Source organism: Sphaeramia orbicularis, chromosome 14 (genome assembly GCF_902148855.1).
Source record: "Sphaeramia orbicularis chromosome 14, fSphaOr1.1, whole genome shotgun sequence".
NCBI classification, from domain to species: domain Eukaryota; kingdom Metazoa; phylum Chordata; class Actinopteri; order Kurtiformes; family Apogonidae; genus Sphaeramia; species Sphaeramia orbicularis.
Genome location: NC_043970.1, coordinates 16,876,914 through 16,899,561, shown reverse-complemented (window position 1 = coordinate 16,899,561; position 22,648 = coordinate 16,876,914). Strand labels below are relative to the sequence as shown.

General features: G+C 36.7%; 1 long non-coding RNA gene across 1 annotated transcript; it reads left to right on the top strand.

The window, feature by feature from the left end:
• Positions 1–2,918: 2,918 nt before the first annotated feature.
• On the top strand, positions 2,919–15,517 carry LOC115433554 (uncharacterized). Its single transcript, XR_003937379.1, has 3 exons — positions 2,919–2,928; positions 11,987–11,992; positions 15,445–15,517. It is a non-coding gene; the product is annotated as an uncharacterized LOC115433554 (long non-coding RNA).
• Positions 15,518–22,648: the final 7,131 nt, after the last annotated feature.

Below are 22,648 nucleotides of genomic sequence, written 5' to 3'. Positions count from 1 at the left end.
AATGTCACCTCTCATGTCATGGATTTAGCCCACACATTTGAACTAACTATTCTTTTTTACAGTAAGATAATATTTACTGAAGCGCCAATTAAACACCTTTAAAATTTAATGTCAATCATCACATGAAGCCTAATTAGTCATTAAAACATTGGTGTTTCAAAATAATACAAAAAACATAAAAGAGCCAGTCTTTTGAATGACTCTTTTCAGTGAACGGCTCCTGATTGAACGGCTCCCTTCAAAGAGACAAAAGTCCCATCACTACTTATTATCATCAGCTCATTATACTCATTTCCACATTGACTTAAACTAAAATCTTTTGAAATACAAATTGTTTTGTATAATTGTTAAACTTAATATATTATAGCATTGATTGTACTTAGGCAGGTAGTCTACTCTCTGTATTTTGCCACCACAAGAATTACCTTTATTATAATAAGGGAACAGTAACTTTGATGGACACAAGCAATCTCAGTTCAACAGTAAAGCCATTGTTTGGCCTGTGGCTCTCACTCATGGTGCAGCTCTACAAAAATACAAAAACAAACACAAAAAGGCCTATAAGCATTGCCATATACACATTAAGTCAAAATTAACACTAACACCACAACCCCGCTGAACCCCTGCACAGAAAAATAACACATTTTCAACAACATGCCCAATACCCACAATGCAGAGATTAAAGAAAAAAGGTGTGGTCATGACTAAAACTTAGTGATTTAACCCTTTCATGCATACTGGTCACTACAGTGGACAGCTCTTCTACAGCTGTTCTCTTGTATATTCATGGATTTTGTTGTTCTTTTCATTGTTTGTTTGTTTTTTGTTTTTTTTTTACACATATCTTTATTAAAATTTTAAGACACTCCATATGTTTTCTGACATGAATTGGTAACATTATGTAGATCTCTCCTGAGCATAAAACCCCAGAATCACAAGCCCTCTCCATAGTTTTCACACAATTTATCAGTAAATACATGTTTCTGTGCATCAAAAATTAAACGCATGGTGTCCAGTTGAGTGGACGTTTTTGCAACTTCATGAAAAATTGGTTCATGAGATTTTTTTTTTTTTTTTTCATCATTATTTTTTTTAATGTATTTTTTAAAATATTTCTATTTTATTATTATGTTTTAAATCTATTTTTCAGAAGAAAATTTTCAATTGCATTGTTTTTTTCAGGCCTAAAGAGGAATAAAAACACTCAGGAAAAAATTTTGATTAAGGTTCTTATAATTCATGCATGAAAGGGTTAAATCCATTCAACTTAAAATGTTTTCGTACTTTTGACTATGTCTACAAATTAGTAGAATATACTTAACATTTTACAGTAATGTAATAAAACTGAACTCATTTAAGTACATTGTAATTAAAGCATTTTAGTAAATACAAAGTCTGGGCTTACAGTGTGTGTATGACCCAGCCTGTCCCCTCACTGAACTCTGCCCATCCTTAGTCGGTGTCTCTGCTCAGATTCTCTGGTGGAACCTGTCTATCTGGCTCTCGACCCCACATCTGCCCCTCGACTACCGCACTGGATTTCCTACATGGACCTTGAGTCTTAGAACATCCCTTGTTGTATTATCATTCTCTGTATTTTTGAATCATTTTTTGGGGAATTTTAATTCTGTTTCCTGGTCCTGGATTTGGGTTCTTACGTCAGTGTTCAGTCATGACAAGGAGCTCAGAGAAGACCCACTGCTCCTCCACATCAAGAGGAGTCAGTGGAAGGAGGTTCAGGTGTCTTGTCAGGATGCCACCCTGGTGAGGGATTTTAGTCATGACTGCAAATATGGAAGCCTCAGGCACATCCAGGACCCACTATAGAGATTATATTTATTAGTTTGGCCTGCGGGGTTCTTTCCCACACTGCTCAAAAATTATAACACCACAGGCGTAGTTGAAAGTGCAAAAAATGGTGGTAGTTTATTTTGCCGTCGGCCTCCCAAAGTGCAGTGCAATATTTACAAGTGAAGTCAAAAAATGGGAAAAAAAACAAAAAAAAACACTATTTACAAATTTACAAAGCACGAGACAAAAAAAAAATGCATTTGAACAGAGCTCTTCAATAACTCACCAAAATATCACAAAAAAAATCTCACAAAGGTTAGCAATAAACAGCACAGTTGCCAGCTCTGCAACTCAGAGAAGACTGACTTACCAGGGCTTCAGCAGCCTCCTTTTAAACTCTAAGCCCCTCCTTCTGGGCCGGTCAAATAAAGACTTTTTTAAAAAAACATATTTTTAACTGTTTTTAAACATAATTATTCACAACCGAAATAAACATACAACACTTCATAATTCAATAGATTTTCCAAGTAATTACCTAACCCAAATACCTCCTTCCTTGAAAGAAAAAATACAGAAAACCAAAAACACTACATAATTGAGTCACATGATGTGAAAAGCACGCGAGATTTCCCCTATAATATTGCCCCGGAAATGACCCCTCGTTCTTTTTCCCCTTGAGTGACGCGGCGGGCATGACAGAATGCCAAGACAACACGGACCCAGGTAAGTGCTTTCAACTGTTGTAGATATGAATGCAATTACCGTAAAAATGCTGCCGAGTGTGCACCCTCGGTTGCGCTATAGTTTGGACGGGGAAGAGAGTGTGAGTGGCAAACTGATGAATGATTGCAAACACGGACAGGGAGAGACTGAATGACATGAGTGTGTGTGTGCGCGTGCCTGTATGTGTGTGCGTGTGCCGGGTCGCGTGTGCTCCGCACATAGCAGGAGACAGCGGAGACTCAGTGACGGGGTCGCTCCGTCACATTGAACATCTCAGGGTCCCTTTGGAGGAGCTAGCAGAGGTCTGGGCCGCTGCCTCCATGACCTGGATGCAGATAAGTCAGTGTTTTTCAACCTTGGGGTCAGGACCCCACGTTGGCTTGCCTGGAATTCAAATGGGATCGCCTGAAATTTGTACTAATTTATAAAAAAGAAAAAGAAAGAAAAAAAACTTACTGATTAAAAAAAAATATATGGTGAGTTGACAGAGACAATCCCAATCCATAAAAGACATGACAACCTGTGAAGCTGAAACTGAAGCACTGTGGTACTGTTTATCTGTCAAATGTTCATTGTGGTCGGTTTCAGATGCTGCAGCTCTTTCATAATTCATAGTTTGAGTTCTTGTTTGTTCAGTATTAATTGTCAGCCTTGTAAATCCAAGCTGGACTGACTGTACATATCCTGACCAAGGAAAATCAAATTCTCACTTTGTGCCGTAATCTACACCTGGCTTTTCTGCCTCCGTCCATATTAATATACATTACATAGACTAAATGTTGTCTAAAATTAACATTTATCTGCAACATAGTATAGAAAACTATTACATGAACAAATTAATTTTAGCAAAAAAAAAAAGCCTCCATTTTGAATGTCTGGGGTCGCAAGAAATTTGTGACGTTAAAATGGGGTCACGAGCCAAAAAAAGGATTGGGAACCACTGAGATAAGTGGTCCATAACAATAACATTAATGTATGATTTCATAAGTTGAACAAAAAAAAACAGTTAACAAATAGATGTCGGTCACCTGTAGTTCTGCAGTGTACTGAACCGTCTTGCATGTTTCAGATCTACCCACAGGTTTTCAATGATGTTAAAGACTGTGCTGTTCATTCCAAAACCTTCAGTTTGTGTCTGTAGAGGTAGTCCATGGCGGATGTTGAAATATGTTTTGGACCATTGTCCTGTTGGAGAACCCATCCTCTTTTACACTTGATTTGTTGCTTTTGTTTTGGTTTTTTTCAGACACTGATGTTTGCTTCCAGAATTTGCTTGAGTTTAATGGAATTCATTCTTCTCTCTGTGCGATGTTTACTGAGCCACAGAGACTGCAACAAAAGCACAAAGCATGATGGATCCTTAACACTTGTCAAGGTGTTCTTGAAATACTGCTCCTTCTTTTACCAAATATATCTTTTCTGGTTGTGGCCAAAGAGTTTTTATTTTACCTTCATCAGTTCACAACACAGACTTCTGTACATGTTGGATTTTATGATAAAGATGTAGATGGAATTTTCTCCGACAGAGACATGGATGAAGGTCATCTTTGTAGCGGAGTTTTTTTTTTTTTTCCTTTGCAGGTTCCTTTATACTTATGAGTACATCTGTGAGAGTTTTCTTCATTTTCTCATTTTAACCTTAAAACTGTGCATGCTTAATTATATTTCACACCGTTGAAACTGCAAACTGAAAATGCTTTTTACTATCTTCTTGTAGCCTTCCCCTTCAGTGTGGACATCAACACCTTTCATTTTCAAAGTCTTACAGGGCTGCTTAGAGGAACACATGATTACTGAGTGTCTGCACAAGGTTTGAAGTGTTAGAGTCCTTACAGGCTTTAGAACTGGCACCCGCTGACACTTTCCAGTTGTGGACAAGCCAAGTGGACTGGTTAAGATGTGATATTATAAATATGTGTGATTTAAGAAATGAAAAGCAACTATGTTTTAATGATGCTGGTAATATTGCCCTTTTTTCTCCTACAGAGACTGCCTTTACAACTTCGGAATTAAAAAAAATATATAAATACATTTTTTTTTAAAAATCACTAAATTGTGCTATTTCTCAAAGGATGCCCATAGTTCTGCACACAAGTGTATCTGTGTCTCCCAAAATGGGTCATGTAGCTGTTTTCTATTGGGTGGCAAACTGGCAGAGTAAAATACTGTATATAGCAAGAGCATGCTTAGAATGTGCAGTCAATGAGTGTTATTTTCCAAATTAAAATAGAAGAAAAGTGTTACGTGGAGAAATCAGAAAAAGCATGTGTAATGCAGAGAGGTGTTAGATGAAATATGTTTTTTTTATTAACAAAAAAAGATGTAAAAGTTATACACTACAAACAAAAAGTTAAAGATATTTTTAATTTTTGGGCTATTTTTTTTTAAAATTTATTTTAACACAGCACTTCTTACTATTTTGTGTGTGAATTGAATGACCAGACATCTTTTTTTTTTTTTAATATATAAAAAAATAAAAAAAATAAAAACATAAAAAATGACCAGACATCGTTTTATTTAAAAATAGCAAAAATTTAATTTTAATTTTTGTTTGTAGTGTCTTAGGACAGGGTGATAAAATGATAATGATATATCGCAAAATAATTTTTCCTCGATAGAAATATGAGACATGCTCAATACAATTTTGATAGAATTCATTTGTCCATGTTTTGACAGACATAAGAACAGCCAATCATAATTAAGTAGCGCTGCACCGAACCAATCACGCTAGAGCCATGTCAAGCAGTGACGTGCAGTCAGAGGAGGCAGGGGAGGCAGAGCCTCCCTTGTCAATCTTGAAAAGAAAAAAAACTTGACTATAAAATATAATAAATGTTGATAGTTGTCAGCTGGTATGTCCTATAAACTCATTTTCCGTCTGAATCCAATATTGTTATTATTATTATTATTTTTTGTCAATTAGAATAGCAGAATTTCCGCATGCTCCGTTCAAATACAGGGAGGAGATGCGCCGTGAGGCAGCGCTGTGCTGTGCCTCCAGGAGAACTGTCTCCCCCCCTCATGAACTCTGCTGGTACCGATGAAAATATTGTGTCGCTGTCCCTCTGTATATCGCAGTTAAAATGCTTTCAAACACTCTGATTATATGCTCTATCCTTCCATAATCTGCATAACGTATGGAATGTATTTCTGTAATGTGTTTATGCTCGCAGATTAATCATAAAACCGCAGTGAAAAAGTCACTAGGGGAGGCAAACAGTACCCCTGCCTCATGATAGATGGCGCCTGTGAGTCCACAGATTCATGCGCTTATAATCTTCTTCGTTCTTTTTTATACACTTTAATTCACCGGGATCGGCGCATGGATTTCATGTACAAATAAAGGTAAGACCATAAAGTTTTTTTTATTTTTAGTTTGAAATGGCTCTTTTTGAAGGTTTCCTGTTGAGTTCCTGCCAGTCTACCTATGCTGACTTGATGCAGAGCCCATATACCCAGGCCATTCCTTTTGCTCACTCTCTCTATTCCAGTTTCTCAGGCCACCATTTGTAGATCTGGCTCTGAAAGAGTCAGTGCCTCCCCAGCCATGAACCCCACTGCACGTCACTGCTGTCAAGTTAGGTTGACGCACACAGCACAGGTATAAGAGCAGCCGCCGCACACATGCTAATGTTTGGGCTGCAGCGGGAGGTAATGAGTGTTCCTTCTGGAGAAAATATGACCGAGAACTCGGGCGACCGGGTCACTGAAAAGTAGGATGTGAACCATTTGGGCTTGGGGTTTTCAATACAATAGTGAGGTGTACCGAACGCATACATGTAGCCTATGTGAAGAACGCAAACACTCACCTTTCCTTAAGTGTCACTTTCGGTTTTACACCAGTTACGGTAGTTGCGGAATGCACCCCCATGTATATACCCTCGGTGTTGTTTGGTGAAGATGGTCTGTTTTGTCTGTGTTCTGTTTTTAAAACTTGAACGCTTTTGCCTGCTGGTCAGACTTTTAGTTTAGTTTTAAATATATGATCCTGTTTTATTTATCTGAAACAGTTGGATAATATTCTTCAGCACATCTGTCAATTTCAACCTCTGACAGAAAATAAACCATATCTGAATCAAAAATAACCTTCTGTTGTCTTCACGACTAACATATGAGTGACGGAAAATTTAAGCTTGATAAGGTATTTAATGTATCATCTGACATTTAATGAAATTTTGGATGACAAATTATTATTTATGCTTTTATTTGTTTTATTTTTTTGTATATGAATTATTGAAAATGTATTCTGCACATATACTGATTCTATGACTGTATTCTACTTTTGTATCTGTATCACATGTCATGTATTGTATGTATTGTGTTATGTGTTAAGTGTTTGACAATATTTGTAAATTGATATCTAAATAAAGTAAAAAAAAAAAAAAAGAAGAAGAAGAAAAGACAAGCTTGACAAAAATATTGTGATACATATTGTGATGCATACCGATATTGTCTGATATGGAAACAATTATCATGGTATGATTTTTTTCCATATCGCCCAGCCCTAGTTGTCATACAATAAAAATACAATAAAATAATTGTTATTACTTTGATGATTATCTGTCTTATCACCTGGCATCAACATAAGGTCCTATTAACACAAGGTATGTAATCTTGTACTTGTTTTTGGTCTACGCAGCGTAACGTAAAACACATACAATCATGTCTGACATGTCCACTCTGTTACCGTATAAAAAAGTAAGCACGGCATCATGTGGTGCACCAGCGCTACTCTACCATGAATCTGCAGAGACAGTGTTTCAACAGCAGAATCACTAAAACTGTAGATCTGAGGCAATTTATGGCATATTTGTAGAATGTGGGGTCTCAAGCTGAAACAGTACAGAAAACTAGTTGTTGTCACATGATATCCACTTCACACATATGAATGGTTTAATGGTGGTGTTGTCCCTGTGTTCACAAGGAGCAAAAAACAAAACTGGAGTAAAGATCATAAATCATTTTAACCAACATTAATGTTACGGATAGAGTTTCAGGTTGTCAAGTTTCTATGGCAACACAGTTTATTAATCTGATTATTATATTTTAGATTTTTTGGGTTAATTTTATTTTGCACTTCATTATTGAAACATCTGATTTGTTGTAATTTAAGTTGTTTTGTAAGTCAAATAAGTATTTGTAATAAGCAAGTTCGTCCTGGTCAAAGGTCACGTACAGTCATGTGACCTCAACACCGAAGCGAAGGACAACGCGGGAGGAAAGGACAGATCTGGCGGGTCCAAACAGAGAGAACTATACCCCGTCCCATTTTTCTGTTGGTTGACCAGGCGAACACGGTAACAGTGACTTTTAATTTATGTTTACAGTGTTTTGTATGATATTTGGGTAAAACATTGTTTGGTTTTCTGTTTGTATTTAATTTTCACGGTGTTTCACGGTGTACCACCTGTCTTCTGTGAAGAATAAACTTGCTGTGGACATCAGTACGAAGCGTGGACATATTTAATAACCAGCAGTTATAATTAATATCAAAACATACCACAGAAAACCTGTGCCATATAAGTTTTATAAACTTGCAGTTGTCCTTGGTATGTAAATAAGGAACTCTGGCTCACATTCCAGCGTGGCAGTTGGCATTAGAGGAACAAGATGACCACAGAACATCAAGCAGATACTAGCATACTGTGGAATTTTGACAAATGATCTGGTTTCTCACATTCGCCAGCTCACTCTAAACAGTGTCAATTAGCCAATGTCATGTTTCTAATGTCATGACATACATTTCCATAAGTTTCCATGCTGTTTAAAGATACAGTGACCTGTGTGCAAACCTTTGACCCTCTGAGAATGTTAAAAAATAAATAAAATCTAAAGCCCTCTTCTAGGGATGCAAATCGAAAACTGGTTCTCAAAAAGAACCGGTTCCCAGTAGCTTGATTCCTTGGAATCGTTTGCCTGCCCGCTTGACGATTCCATTCCACCTTCATTGTGCATGCGTGATGATGTCATGCCTACGCTACATTGTGTTGGTGAGAACATAGTCAACATGGCATTGAGGCAGAAATGGTCCAAAAACACGACACCAGGTCCACTTGGAACACTGTCAAAGCTTCCACTTCTTCAAAAGGGTGGAATCCCTCCAATATGCTCAAACATTTGTCCACAGCATGTGATTCATTCACAGGAATGTCACGTATTTGATACGCTACTTAGTGGCATTTGTGAATCTAGCGGCAGAGTGAACACCAGGGCGTCGTCCGGGCCCAGTTCTGGTGCGGGAAACAAACATCCTGCCCTCTCAAATAAAAGTTTCCAAAGGTAGGGGAAAAGGAAATGAGGTGCACAACAACGGGAGATGAGTCGAGCCGGTGGAAATGCAGCAATAGAGGAATTAGTAAAGCGTCCGAAGTTTCACTTTCACTGTAACCCCCACCCCCCCCGCCCCCGAACCAGGCTGGGTGTCATCTGTTATTATTATTTGTGCATACTGTATATGTTATATTTTCTGAGCAGAGATGGAAATATAAAAGACAGTTAATGCAAACACACCTGTTTGTACTGTTTCATTCCCTCACCCAATGAGAATCGATAAGAGCATCAGAATCGTTAAATTCTTACCGATTCCCATCCCTGCCCTCTCCTCTGTTATTCTGAAATGTCCCATTGTCAAAAAAAAGCTGTTCACTGGTTTCATTACTTAGAAAAGGGAATATATATTCAAGGGAAAGTTAGAGCTAAAACTGGAATTTTAATGCAAATGTTCAGTCAAGGTGCAAACGTCCGGCTTCACCTCTACATGTAAAAACCTTTAAACCTGCTTTTCATGATTCACATAAAAGCAGAAGTGAAGCTTTTGAATAAGAAAGACAGGCATCTGCTTGGGGCCCAGGACCTGAAAATCTTTACTTCCCAACAATGTCTAGAATGTGTCAAAGACCAGAACCCCCCACCCAAAGGCATCTCAGCAGGAAACCTCCCTGATGGGGCCCCGTGTAATTCCCATTGACCATGATAATAAGAACAGGCCTTAGGTTTGGTTCCTGAACAAAGCTATTAAACATTAACATATTTTGAGTATTAGATTTATCTTATTTTTGCTTTAAGTTATTTACATTTTTGCATTCTAAATATTAATATCAATGCCAATGTATTAAATTCTAATGAATAGTTATTACCTCCACTACAGGGTTTATGTGATCACACCCTTTTGTCTGCCAGATTATGCAAAACTACTGCACTCATTTTCATAAAACTGGTGAAGGGGTAGGATATGGGCCAAGGACAAACCCCTATAACTCTTTGAAAAGGGGCTGGAAGGGTGTTTATCTTCCTTTAACATTGAAGAGACCCTGGCCTTGGATAGTACTGGGCAACATTAAGTTAAAATAAAATAAAGTAAATACATCAAGAAATGAACTTACCAGAAGCAAGAGAACAGAATCAGAATACTTAATTGGGTGTTACAGTCGCACCATTCAAGTATAATAAAAAGAAGCAGGAAAGAAGTTATCAATACAACAGAAAAAATAGGACCAATGGCCCTGTAGCTTACCGGCCAAATTAAAAGCTGTAGGAAATGTATCCAGATGCCATTTATTATCACCCAGTTCTGTATATTTATTATATTACAGACACAGCCCATGTTTTGGTCATATCCCAATCAGATCTGTAAATAATTCAAATTCCAACTTGATATCATTGATACTTACTGATTTATTGGATCAATCCACTTCCTATCTGTTATAATGGGAAAATTTTTCAAACTTGCACCAAATTCAGAATCAGATCCAGATCAAAATAATTTCAATACCTTGTGTTGGCATCATCATACAGAAGCTGTATACCAAGTTTGAAGTCAATCAGAACTGGAGTTTCGGAGAAGAAGACGATTGAATTTTTTTTTCCCCATAAGAGCCCATGTTAAATTTTCCGTAAGTTCCCGGATCCAGAAGAAGATCCTGATCAGCATGTGGACATTATGTTTTGGTCATCTCCCCATCAGGGCTGAACTGCAGAAATTTACACTGGATATCATTTATATTTACTGAGTTATTGCATCGATCCACTTCCTATCTCTTATAATGGGGACATTTTTCAAAGTCGCACCAAATCCAGAATCAGATCCAGATCCAAATAATTTCACTATTGTTGACATCATCATAAAGACGCTGTATACCAAGTTTGAAGTCAATCAGAATTGTAGTTTCAGAGAAGAAGACGATTGAAATTTTTGTAACAGACGACGACGACAGACGCCGCATGACAACAGTAGCTTACGGCCTGTCGGCTGGTAAACTAATAAGAGTTTATATATAAATATAATGAGATGGAGTGACCCCATCACTGAGCGTCAGCTGTCTCCTGCTGCGAGCGAAGCACACACGAACCGGCACCGCACACACATATAGGCACACACACACACACACACACACATATTCATGTCAAACAGTCTCCCCCCGTCCGTGTTTGTAATCATACATTAGTTTCGCCACTCACACTCTCTTCCCTGTCCTAACAATAGCGCAACTGAGGGTGCACACTTGGAAGCTTTTTCAGGTAATTGCATACATATTTACAACAGTTTCAATCACTTACCTGTGTCGGTATTGAAGTAGCGCTCTGTCATGCCCTGCCGCGCAGTTTGAGTTAAAATAACGAAGGGTCACTTCTGGGTCAGTATTATAGAGGAAATCTCACTGGATTTTCACATCACGTGATGCATTGTAATGTATTGTTTTTAGTTTTCTGTGCTTTTAACCCAAGTAATGAGGTATTTGGGGCGGGTAATTGATTAGAAAATCAACTGAAAAATTAAGTGTCGAATGGTTGTTCCTGTTGTGAATAATTATGTTTAAAAACACTGTTAACAATGTGATTGTAAAAAAGTCTTTAATTGAACGGCCCAGTAGGAGGGGCTTATTGTTTGAAAGAAGGCTGCTGAGGCCTTGGAGGTCAGTGTTGGCTGGGTTGCAGAGTTGCCAACTGTGTCTGTTGATTGTTTAACTTCTGTGATTGTCAAGTGAGTTAATGAAGAACTCTGCTCTGATGTGGGGTTTTTTCCCTCATGTTTTGTAAATTTGTAAATAGTATTTTTTTTTTTTTTTTTTTCCATTTTTTGACTGCACTTGGTTTGTATTTTACACTGCACTTTTGGGAGGCCGACAGCAAATAAATCATAATTTTTTTGCACTTTCAGCTACGCCTGTGGTGTTATTTTTGAGCAGTGTGGGAAAGAACACTGCAACATATAAACATATACATTTCTAAATATACAAACATATATATTTATATACAGCTCTGAATATACCAAATATACATAAACACTCTAGTAAGACATAAAGTTAGAACAGCAATTTGTACAATATGTACAAAACAATATATTATCAATATGATAATTCAAGAAATATTATCTGCTGCCATTTGTACCTATGTGTTTTATGTATGTCTGTTCTCAGCTGCATTTGAATAGAGTTTTTATTCATCACTTCAGATCTGCAATGTTTCTTTTAAGCTTAAAGTTTTTATGTGTTTTATCTGTTTTATCTATTTATCTGTTTTTGGGTTTTTTTTTCTCTCTCATGCCTATACTTTTCATTGCTTCCCTGCTGTAATGCATTTAATGTTTTATGTAAAGCCGTTTGAATTGTCCTGTACATGAAATGTGTTATATAAATAAACCTGCCTTGCCTTGCTTATCTATGTGTGTAATTTAATTGTGTTTTATTTACTTTAACAACTTTGTATGGTGACCTTGAGTGTCCTGAAAGGTGCTTATTAATAAAATATATTATTATTATTATTATTATTATTATTATTATTATTATTATTATTATTATTAAATATACATAGTACGTGTGCAAAAATATGGTTGTAATTACAATTATGTGGTTATAAAGTGGAATTAAACAATTTTATTTCCTGTGTCACATCATGGAGTGGGTGAGTGGAGTTGTAAAACACTGTCTTGATTTTGGACAACCTCCGCCCCTCTGACACCACCGTCAGAGAGTCCAACTCCCTCCCCATAACATTACTGGCCTTTCGGATCAGCTTATTGAGTCTGTTGGCATGGGCGTCCCTCAGCCTGCCGCCCCAGCATGCAACAGCATAGAGGACAGCACTGGCCACAACACACTCATAGATCCTCAGCATTGTCCGGCAGATGTTGAATGACCTCAGGAAGTAGAGCCCCCCTTGTAGAGTGATGATGTGTTTTTGTCCAGTCCAATTTATTGTCAATAAAAAAAAAACAAAAAACACAAGTTGCAATTTGTGGTTTGTTTGTTATTGAATAATGATGAAGACTGGAGACCAGTATGAGGTCTGCATTCTTAGGTGTTTATTATTATCTTTTTTGTTTTTCTTTACATTTATATTTTACTGATTCTACAAATGTGATCACTTGACATGAAAAAAAAAAAAAAAAAGATTTCATACACTTTTGATTTGTGTTTGGATGGTTGCTCCTACAAATTGTTGTCTGGAGCCTCATCAGACTAGGATCCCCACTGCAGACAAAGGTAAGACAAATCAGGAAATGAGAGGTTATTAAGCAGCGGATATAGAAACTGCACCTCAGAAGACAGACTGTCACTCATAAAAGGACCCATTAACCTTCCAGCCTTGGAACAGACCCAGACAATACTCAACGACCTTGTTTTGCATGAAATCAAACTGCTATTTCCATGTCGAAAAAGACAAAACTGGGATTTGCAACAGCAGCGGCAGCCTATAGAGGATACAAAGGACAGGTATTAGGATAATTTGTAAATTTAAAAAAAAAAAAAAAAAGCTGAAAATAAAGGGGGCCTTCTACAAACACCCACATACCTATCCATAAACCCCCTCGGGATGCCATTGTATGCATCTGTTTCCCTGAGATAAAGACCAGCTCACCACGTCCCAGAAGCTCCAAAGTTGGCTTGTTATAATCTGGCAAACCACAAGCACAGCAGCAGAAAAAAAAAAAAAAAAAAAGATGTGGAGGTTGTGGGGGCTGCAACTGAAAGTGTCTGCAGTGCTGTCGGAGTTGTTGAAATATATTTCAATACCCTAATTACACCATCTGTTTTTTGGCATTTTACACCTTTCTTTGACAAGCATTAATGTGTGTTATTTATTGGCCCGTGTACTAATAATTCAAGTCATAAGCTCTTACATCTGTAGAGTAAGACACCGTACACGCCGATTAACTTTGACTGCACACTTATTCTTTTTACAAAGCCCAATTTAATTTTAAAGAATATACAGACACCCATTTCTGTGTTATACAGATGAATGAATACTCTTGGATATTGTTACATTTCTCTTCATATAAGGTGACCTTTGGTTGGAGAGCGTGCAAGCTTTGCTGCAGATAGAGAAGAGGAATGAGCAGCAAGAAGGTGCCAAGACTTATCGTAAAAAGGATACTGCTTGTTCGGTAATTGCTGGAGAAGGAACAGAAGTTCTAAAGATTTATACTGTCTTTTAAGAGTAAGAATCCCTGAAAGACCGCTGAACGGTAAAAGTAAAACGGTAAGACAAAGTGTAAATGACAAGAAAATTAAATGCAAAACTAATGAACACAACACAAAAGCATCCGAAGAGACAAATTATTGTGTTCAATTGAAAATGCGCCGCTAAGAAGACAATTCATCTCAGATACAAAACAAATAAACAAAAAAAAAAAAAAACAAGCCCAATCTGGGACACGCATGGCAGCAAAGGAGGATTAATAGTGATAATAATAATTTTATTTATATAGCACAAAGAAAAAAGAGAAAAAAAAATTACAAAATGATTTAATCAACAAAGCAAACCAGGAGGAGAAGCTAATGTAACATCCAAAAGTGAGTGAAACAACAAAGACTGCAAAACATGACAAGATAAGACAAGAGGAGAGACATGTATGGATGTAAACATAAATACAAACAAATAAGAGAAAGGAACATACAGAAAAGTCCAAATTCTCATTTTCACGTGTTGGCTTTATGTTAAATTGCATGTAAGCGTGATGACTAATGTGTGGGACAAACCTGCAGACAAGCAGAACCCAACAGAGACCACCGACACAATACATGGATTGTTTTCACCAATATGCACACATATTTTAGTCAATGACACGTACAGTGGAACATAAATCTTACTGACCAGTTGTTCATTGTGTTCATGTTTAATTGTTCACTGGTAAAAAGCCTACAAGGACTCCAACTGTCACATGTTCTTGAACCAGAACAAACATGGAAGGAAAACAACTTGCTGTGTTTGTGTGGAAGCGAGATTGTGCTGAAAACGCTAAAAATCAAGTGAAAATAGAGCTGAGTTTGGTGTAGATGCTCCCATATTTCTGTCAGCGTAAGCCTGGTTCTTTATAACTTGTGTATTTTTCCATTCACTTTAATTTTACTCTCTTGTACTTGTTTGTTATGTGTGATGGATACGGCTACAAATACAATGCACACCCCTCTACCTCATGAGTTTATTACACCAAAAAGGTTATTTCATTTGTTCACACTTATTTTAGTACCTGCACGTGCTCAGTTCCACTCAACCACACGTAAGAATTTACTATTAATTATAATAATTATTATTTAGTATAATAATCATAATCAACAACAATAATAATAATAATAATAATAATAATAATACATTTTTATTTATATTATTTTTTATTCTAGTGTTTTTATTTGGTGCTGGTTTATTGTTCTTATGTTTTTTTTGTTTGTTTTTAAAATTTATGGCTTTTGATGTTTTTTTAATCTATTCTTCTATATTATTCTGTTATTTGGGTTTTATTTATTCTTCTGCACAGCACTGTTTTTCTTTTTTGTACAGTTCTATGTAATCTATTCTGTATCTTAATATTTTATTTTGGTTTTAATTATTGTTCTGTACAGCACTTTGGTCCACTGCGGTTGTTTAAAGTGCTTTACAAATGAAGTTGGATTGGATTATTTTAACCTTATATTTTTTTAATATTACATTAAGCCCTGGGCCATTTGTTTCCAGTGGGAGTCATTTCAACGTAACACAAAACACCGGATTAGCCGATAGCAGAAGCTTTGTTTGTCTAACCAAATTATGATCAGAAAACAGCGAAGGCAAGACAAAATTTAAGATCATCACTTCATAACGTGACCCTTATTTTTGAGTTTTAGTGGTACATACTTGAACTGTTGGATCTGCTAAGTGTTAGCTTAGCGCTGCAAACTTGGTCACTTCAGTCTGTTGTTTTATGAAATTGTTCATGACATACACTGTTCTCAGACTGTTAACTTGTTTTAGGTATTTGCTTGTTTAAGTGCTTGTTTGGATTGTGTTCTCTTGTCTGATATTTGGTTTTGTTGAATTTTTAGCTGACGTTCTTCTAGTCATGTGGATGTATGGAATGTATATATTGCTACAAGCATCCCTTAGCATTACCATGGCAACACAGATGAAAGTTGTGGCTGCCTCCGGTACCGGGGGTAACTGGGCTTAAGAGGTTACCACTGTAGGGTTATTGGGCTATTTATTGAATTTGTCACATAAATCTTGGCTGCAGGGAGGTTTCTTCTTGGTTTCACAGAGGATGTAGATCCACGGGCTGTGATGTAATGGGTGGATGGAGTTTCATTGAGAATTAGTTGTAGTTTAGTTGTAGGTAGTATCTATCATGTTTCCCATTAATATGTTACTTAGATTTGCCAAGAAACTATATACAGTTCTGGAAAAAATTAAGAGTCCACTGCAGTTTCCTGTGAAATCAGCATGTCTGCGTGTATGACAGCCATTCCATTCCTGTGTCTGTTGAATTCCAACACAAGCACACCTTATTCTACTGAATAAACACCTGATCCATGTCTTATTAAAGAAGGAGAAGTATAAACACCACCACTGTGGCCATCATTATCTTCTTACAACAGGCAAAAACAGTGCTATTAGTACCGCCAAAGTAATTGGAATCCAAAAATAACTATTGAAAACTACTGGACTTCTGCTCTGACAATGTTCCCAAACTCTGAGGACTGGTTTTTCTATCAGGACAATGCTCCTGGCCTCAGCTAGGTCAATAAAGGTGTGGATGACGGACCACCAGATGAAGACCCTGTCATGGCCAGCCCAATCTCCAGACCTGAACCCACTTTGAAAACTTCTGGAGGAAGATGGATGGCCACAAGCCATGGAACATTACTGAGCTTCTGGAATTTCTCTGCCAGGAGCTGCATAAAGTCATCCAACAGCAACGGTGGAGAGCCAAGACACATGAAGGCTGTCATTGAAAATCAGGGTTATTCCATTAAATATTGATGTTTGAATTTTTACCAAGTTGCCACATTAGTATTGTGTTGTTTAGAAATTAATATGAACTGGTTTTCTTTGCAGTATTTGACATCTGTATCTTTTTGTTATTTTGACCATGTGTTGTGTTCTGCTAATACATGCTCTATAAAACAATATTTTTATTTGGAATTTGGGAGAAATGTTGTGGGTAGTTTAGAGAATAAAACAAAAATGTTCATTTTACTCGAGGGTCAAAACACAGTAATGTCCTGTCAGAGAGCGAATTTAACTGATTGCCATTCCGACATTTATTTCAATATAAAGTAGTTCCTTGTTTTGGATAATCCCTTATGGTCCAACTAAAGCAAAAAGAAATTTGAAAGTAAAAATGTGGGTCATTTAGCAACACTAATCTGTCAAATTGTCTCTAAAATGTCCCGTCACAGAGATTTCGAATACTGTGTTTTGACCCTCAAACACATACCTATAAATGGTAAAATCACAGAAGGTAATAATTTTGCAGTGGTCTTTTATTTTTTTCCAGAGCTGTATATGTTTCCTGTTGTGTCATTGTGTTCAGAGAGTTTGTTCAGTGAATACCTTCTTGTTTAGTTCCTGTAATTCTACATCCAACAGCAATGGTGGAGAGCCAAGACACATGAAGGCTGTCATTGAAAATCAGGGTTATTCCACCAAATACTGATGTCTGAACTTTTCCCAAGTTACAACATTAGTATTGTGTTGTTTAGAAATGAATATCAGCTGGTTTTCTTTGCATTATTTGACATCTGCATCTTTTTGTTATTTTGACCACGTGTCGTGTTCTGCAAATACATGCTCTATAAAACAATATTTTTATTTGGAATTTGGGAGAAATGTTGTCGGTAGTTTAGAGAATAAAACAAAAACGTTCATTTTACTCAAGGGTCAAAACACAGTAATGTCCCGTCAGAGAACCAACTTTAATTGATTGCCATTCCAACATTTATTTCAATATAAAGTAGCTCCTTGTTTTGGATAATCCCTTATGGTCCAACTAAAGCAAAAATAAATGTGAAAGTAAAAATGTGGGTCATTTAGCAACACTAATCTGTCAGATTGTCTCTAAAATGTCCCGTCAGAGATTTCAAATACCATGTTTATAAATGGTAAAATCAGAGAAAGTGCTAATTTTGCAGTAGTCTCTTATTTTTTTTCCAGAGCTGTGTATGTTTCTTGTTGTGTTGTTGCGTTCGGTGAGTTTGTTCAGTGAATACATTCTTGTTTAGTTCCTGTTATTTCAAGTATATTTAGAATCCACTGACCTCTTCTATAAGCTTAATTGTAACTTTGGCTCTGTATTGTGTTTGCATTTCTTTATATAAAAGCCCACTTTATGACATGCCATTGCTTTACTGCTTGGTCTTTAACATTGTCTTATATGTATTAAATGGTACTGACTGGAATCAGCACTGGCATTAGCAGGCGTCTAGAGGGATCTGACGTCGAGTGGACAGCTGTAAGGTGTGAATGCACTCAAGACGCGCTGAGATCCGATTAGATCACATATCAGACAACATTCAGAGATGTCCACATCCTCTTGGCAGTGTGACTGTGTCCATTAACGGACTGAAGGACCAAACTTATTTGCGTAAGTGAACGAGCAGCAACAGCATCATATTAAAGTGTTTTAAAGACGCAAGAAAAGTTACACAAACAGCAGCTTCATATAAATTGTGCCCCCAGAATGCACTGCTACTTATTATTTCTTCATGTGTAAACTTGGTGTCTGCAGTTTGCATCATCCAATGGAAATTCATGAACATATTCCACACGCTTGACGATTCAGTCATTATTAAAGTGTATGTCATGCAAGAGACGCAGCAACAAATGAAACAGCCGATAGGTTAATTCACAGTGTCGGCTCATATTGTGAGTAAAGACACCGCTAGTCTATGATCTAACACTGGTGTCCGTCTATCCCACAGGTGTCAAACGTAAGGCCCGAGGGACAAATCCAGCACGCCAAAGGGTCCAATTTGGCCCCTTGGGAGGAATTTGTGAAATGCAAAAATTACACTGAAGATATTAACAATCAATGGTGTAAAAATCATTTTAATTCAGGTTCCACATACAGAGCAATTACATCTCAGTTGGGTCAGACCAGTAAAATAATATTATAATAACCTATAAATAATGAAAACTGCAGATTTTATTTGTTTTAGTTAAAAAAAAAACAAAAAAAAACGTACAATTACATGAAAATGTTCATATCAACAAACTATCCTTGTAAAAAAAAAAATGTGAATAACCTGAACAAATATGAACAACCCGAAATGTCTTAAGAGAAGTAAATGCAATTTCACCTTTATTCTACCTGTTACTAAATGTTTTGTGTCATTGTAATTGTAATGTAAGTTGTAACGCACATGTGTAAATGATAAAATGATAAACTGAGGCAGAATATTGTTAAAATTGCACTTGTTTTTGTTAAGACATTTAAAGCTGTTCATGTTATTCAGATTTTTAAACAAACATTGTACATGTAAACATTATTATAATGTAATTTTACTTTTTTCACTGTTATTATTTTACTAATCTGGCCCATTTTAGGTCATATTGGGCTGAATATGGCCCCTGAACTAAACTGAGTTTGACACCCCGGTCTATCCGAAAGAGATAAACCCCACCTGCTCCAATTTTGATGAAATATGGTGTATGGGTAATTCATAGCCAGAAAAGCCAAAATTCCTAATTTTATTTTTTTTTGACCAATGGTTTTCGAGATATGGCAATTAGCGAGACAAGACATTTAAAGCTGTTCATGTTATTCAGATTTTTAAACAAACATTGTACATGTAAACATTATTATAATGTAATTTTACTTTTTTCACTGTTATTATTTTACTAATCTGGCCCATTTTAGGTCATATTGGGCTGAATATGGCCCCTGAACTAAACTGAGTTTGACACCCCTGGTCTATCCGAAAGAGATAAACCCCACCTGCTCCAATTTTGATGAAATGTGGTGTATGGGTAATTCATAGCCAGAAAAGCCAAAATTCTTAGTTTTTTTTTTTTTCGACCAATGGTTTTCGAGATATGGCAATTAGCATACTTTCCGGGCTATAGAGCACACCTGACTATAAGCCTGCACCTGAATATAAGCCGCACCCACCAAATTTTAAAAGAAAAAAATATATATTTGTACATATATAGGCCCCACCTGACTATAAGCCGCTGGTGTCCACGTTGTAACATGAGGTATTTACACAGAAAGATGGTAAACAGAAAGATTATTTAAATATTTATTTTCATACCGTAACTGCTTTTTTCCAAACAGTGCCTGTAAAACGGCAGGAACACAGCTGGTTATAAAACAGAAAAGTCATGGATCGCTATCTTCATCTTCCTTCTGCGCACTGAAACTACTGCAGTCGTCTTCTTCAGTGTCGGAGTTGAACATCCTCAGAAAGGCTCCGTCACACACCTTCTACATCTCGCCTCCGTTGTTGCTCAATGGCACTTACATGCAGCAGCTCTATTTCCTTCATGGACAGACACATCGATTGATTTTAACTTAAAAGCTGCATCATGTGCATTTCTTCATGTGTTTTCCATGATGAGGGTTTGTGCAAAATGATTGTTAAAAGTTAAGCTTAAAACTTCTCCTCTTCATCATCTCTTCCATCTGTTTGTCTTGCTTTTGCGCTTCCATCTACAGCGCCCCCTGGAGGCCAGTCGCCCGTAAAAATCTATACTCGAGCTGCATCATTATATAAGCTGCAGGGTTCAAAGCGTGAGAAAAAAGTAGTGGCTTATAGTCCGGTAAGTACGGTAAATTTTTTTCACTTTTTAGCGAAAAAGGCCATAGCAACCAAGCTTTAAAGTTGCTGCAGCTCATCAACCACTGGTCCGATTTTAAAAAGCAAGGTATTTCTGTTAAGGGGGGACCATAAGGAATCTAAATCTAGCTTTATTTTGTACATTTGTTGTAGTTGGATAACCTTTTCATTTATATTTTGACCTTGAACTTTACACTGTAGGACACGCTCAATCTCTCTGACACCATTATGAAAAATGTAGCCCTACGTGTTAGCTACAACATTTAAAAAAATATGAGTTACCCTCAATTTCAAAGTCAAAGTATAAATCAAAAGGTTACCCAAATGTACAAAATAATGCTAGATTTAGATTCCTTATGGTCTCCCCTTTACAGAAATACACTGCTTTTTAAAATCGGACCAGTGGTTGATGAGCTACAGCAATTTGAAACTTGGCTGCCTGGACCTTTTTCACAAAAAAGTGAAAAAATAAAATTGCCATATTTTGACAACTATAGGTCCAATAAGGTTAAAATTTGAAATTTTGGCATTTCTGGCTATGAATTACCTATATACCAGATTTCATAAAAACTGGAGCGGGTGAGGTTTAAAAATGCCATTTTATTGGGTGATCTGAGATGGACTGACCCAGTGACGTAAATTAGCAAAGAAACATTACAAAGTCAGGATGTTTAGTTTGTGTTTTAGGCTTTGGATGAGTGTGGAAGTGCAATCAAATAACAAGTGATGACTCAAGACATGTGGAGGCGTATGTTAATGCCAGATGTGAACAGATTAGCCATTAGAGCTGTTCACATGTGATCAGTCCACTCAGGAAATGTGTTAATGTCAGGAGTGAATGGCACCATAATGACACCTTTAGTCACTGCTGAGTACCTGAGTGGGATTCCATCTGCAGACTGTCATCTTCAACTGATCCACCTGAGTCCCCACAGTTTCCACACCCCAAGTACTGGCCAGAATATAGAAAGAGATGAAGCAGAGGTGATCAAGTAGTGGAGCAGATCCATACTGAGGTGGGGAAGCAAGGTGTTCAATTTTCCACGTAATCCTCGGTTAATAACACTGCACAGCTGATCCATTAACATCCTGGTGTTGGTGCTGCCTGAAATGCCTACGACTAATGGTGCATTCATTTGTACGTGTAAACCAGAATTTTGAAGTCGTAAAAGCCTTAGCATAAATGTTGGGGTTTTCATTACATTTCATTAACTGTCAATTTTTTTTCCAATTCCATGTTCCCTGATGTCCTCATTTTTAAACTGGGAAGGGCTAAGTTCTGACGTTAGGTTTTCGGAGCTCCATGTTCCAACTTGAGTTTGTTTCTAGAGGGTACTTTTATTTAGCTGCAGAGGGAATTCTTTTTTTTTTTTTTTTTTTTTTTTTTTAATCAACTGTGTCGTACAAAAAAGTACAATGTACATACTTACAGAGGGAATTCCTGATATTTCATTCAAAGTGTGAATTTCATTGCAGATTTCATGGCATGAAGGCTATACTTATTTAATTTTATTGATATGAATCGGTTGTTTAAGTGTATACTTCTGTTATCATACACATTGTTATTTTTATAATCATTTACATGAAGGCACGATTGTGAATCACTTCAATTTTATTTTATTATTAATTTTTGCACATAGGTTCTGGTTTTTGGTTGGAATTCAGTTCAAGTTTCTGTGCTGAGAATGAAATTCTTCATCCTGTTGAAATCAGCAAATGTTTAAACAAAACATGCGCAGAAGGCGTGAAGTTTTGTGATTGACATATGAGACAAATAACAGTTTGACCATGTACGGGTAGTGTCGATTAGGTACCTTTGTTTACCACTTTTCATTCAGTCAGAAAACTCAGGAATCCAATGTTAAATAAATAAATAAATAAATAAATAAAATAAATTTATTTTATTTAACCTTTATTTAACCAGGAAAAAAAAAAAGATCCCATTGAGATTAAAAACCTCTTTTCCAAGGGAGTCCTGGCCAAGAGGCAGCATGAAATCAACACAATTACAACAAACAGTTACAACATACAACATGCAATAATTTACAGGACAAGTCAAACTATGAAAAACACACACACACACACACACACACATATATATATAT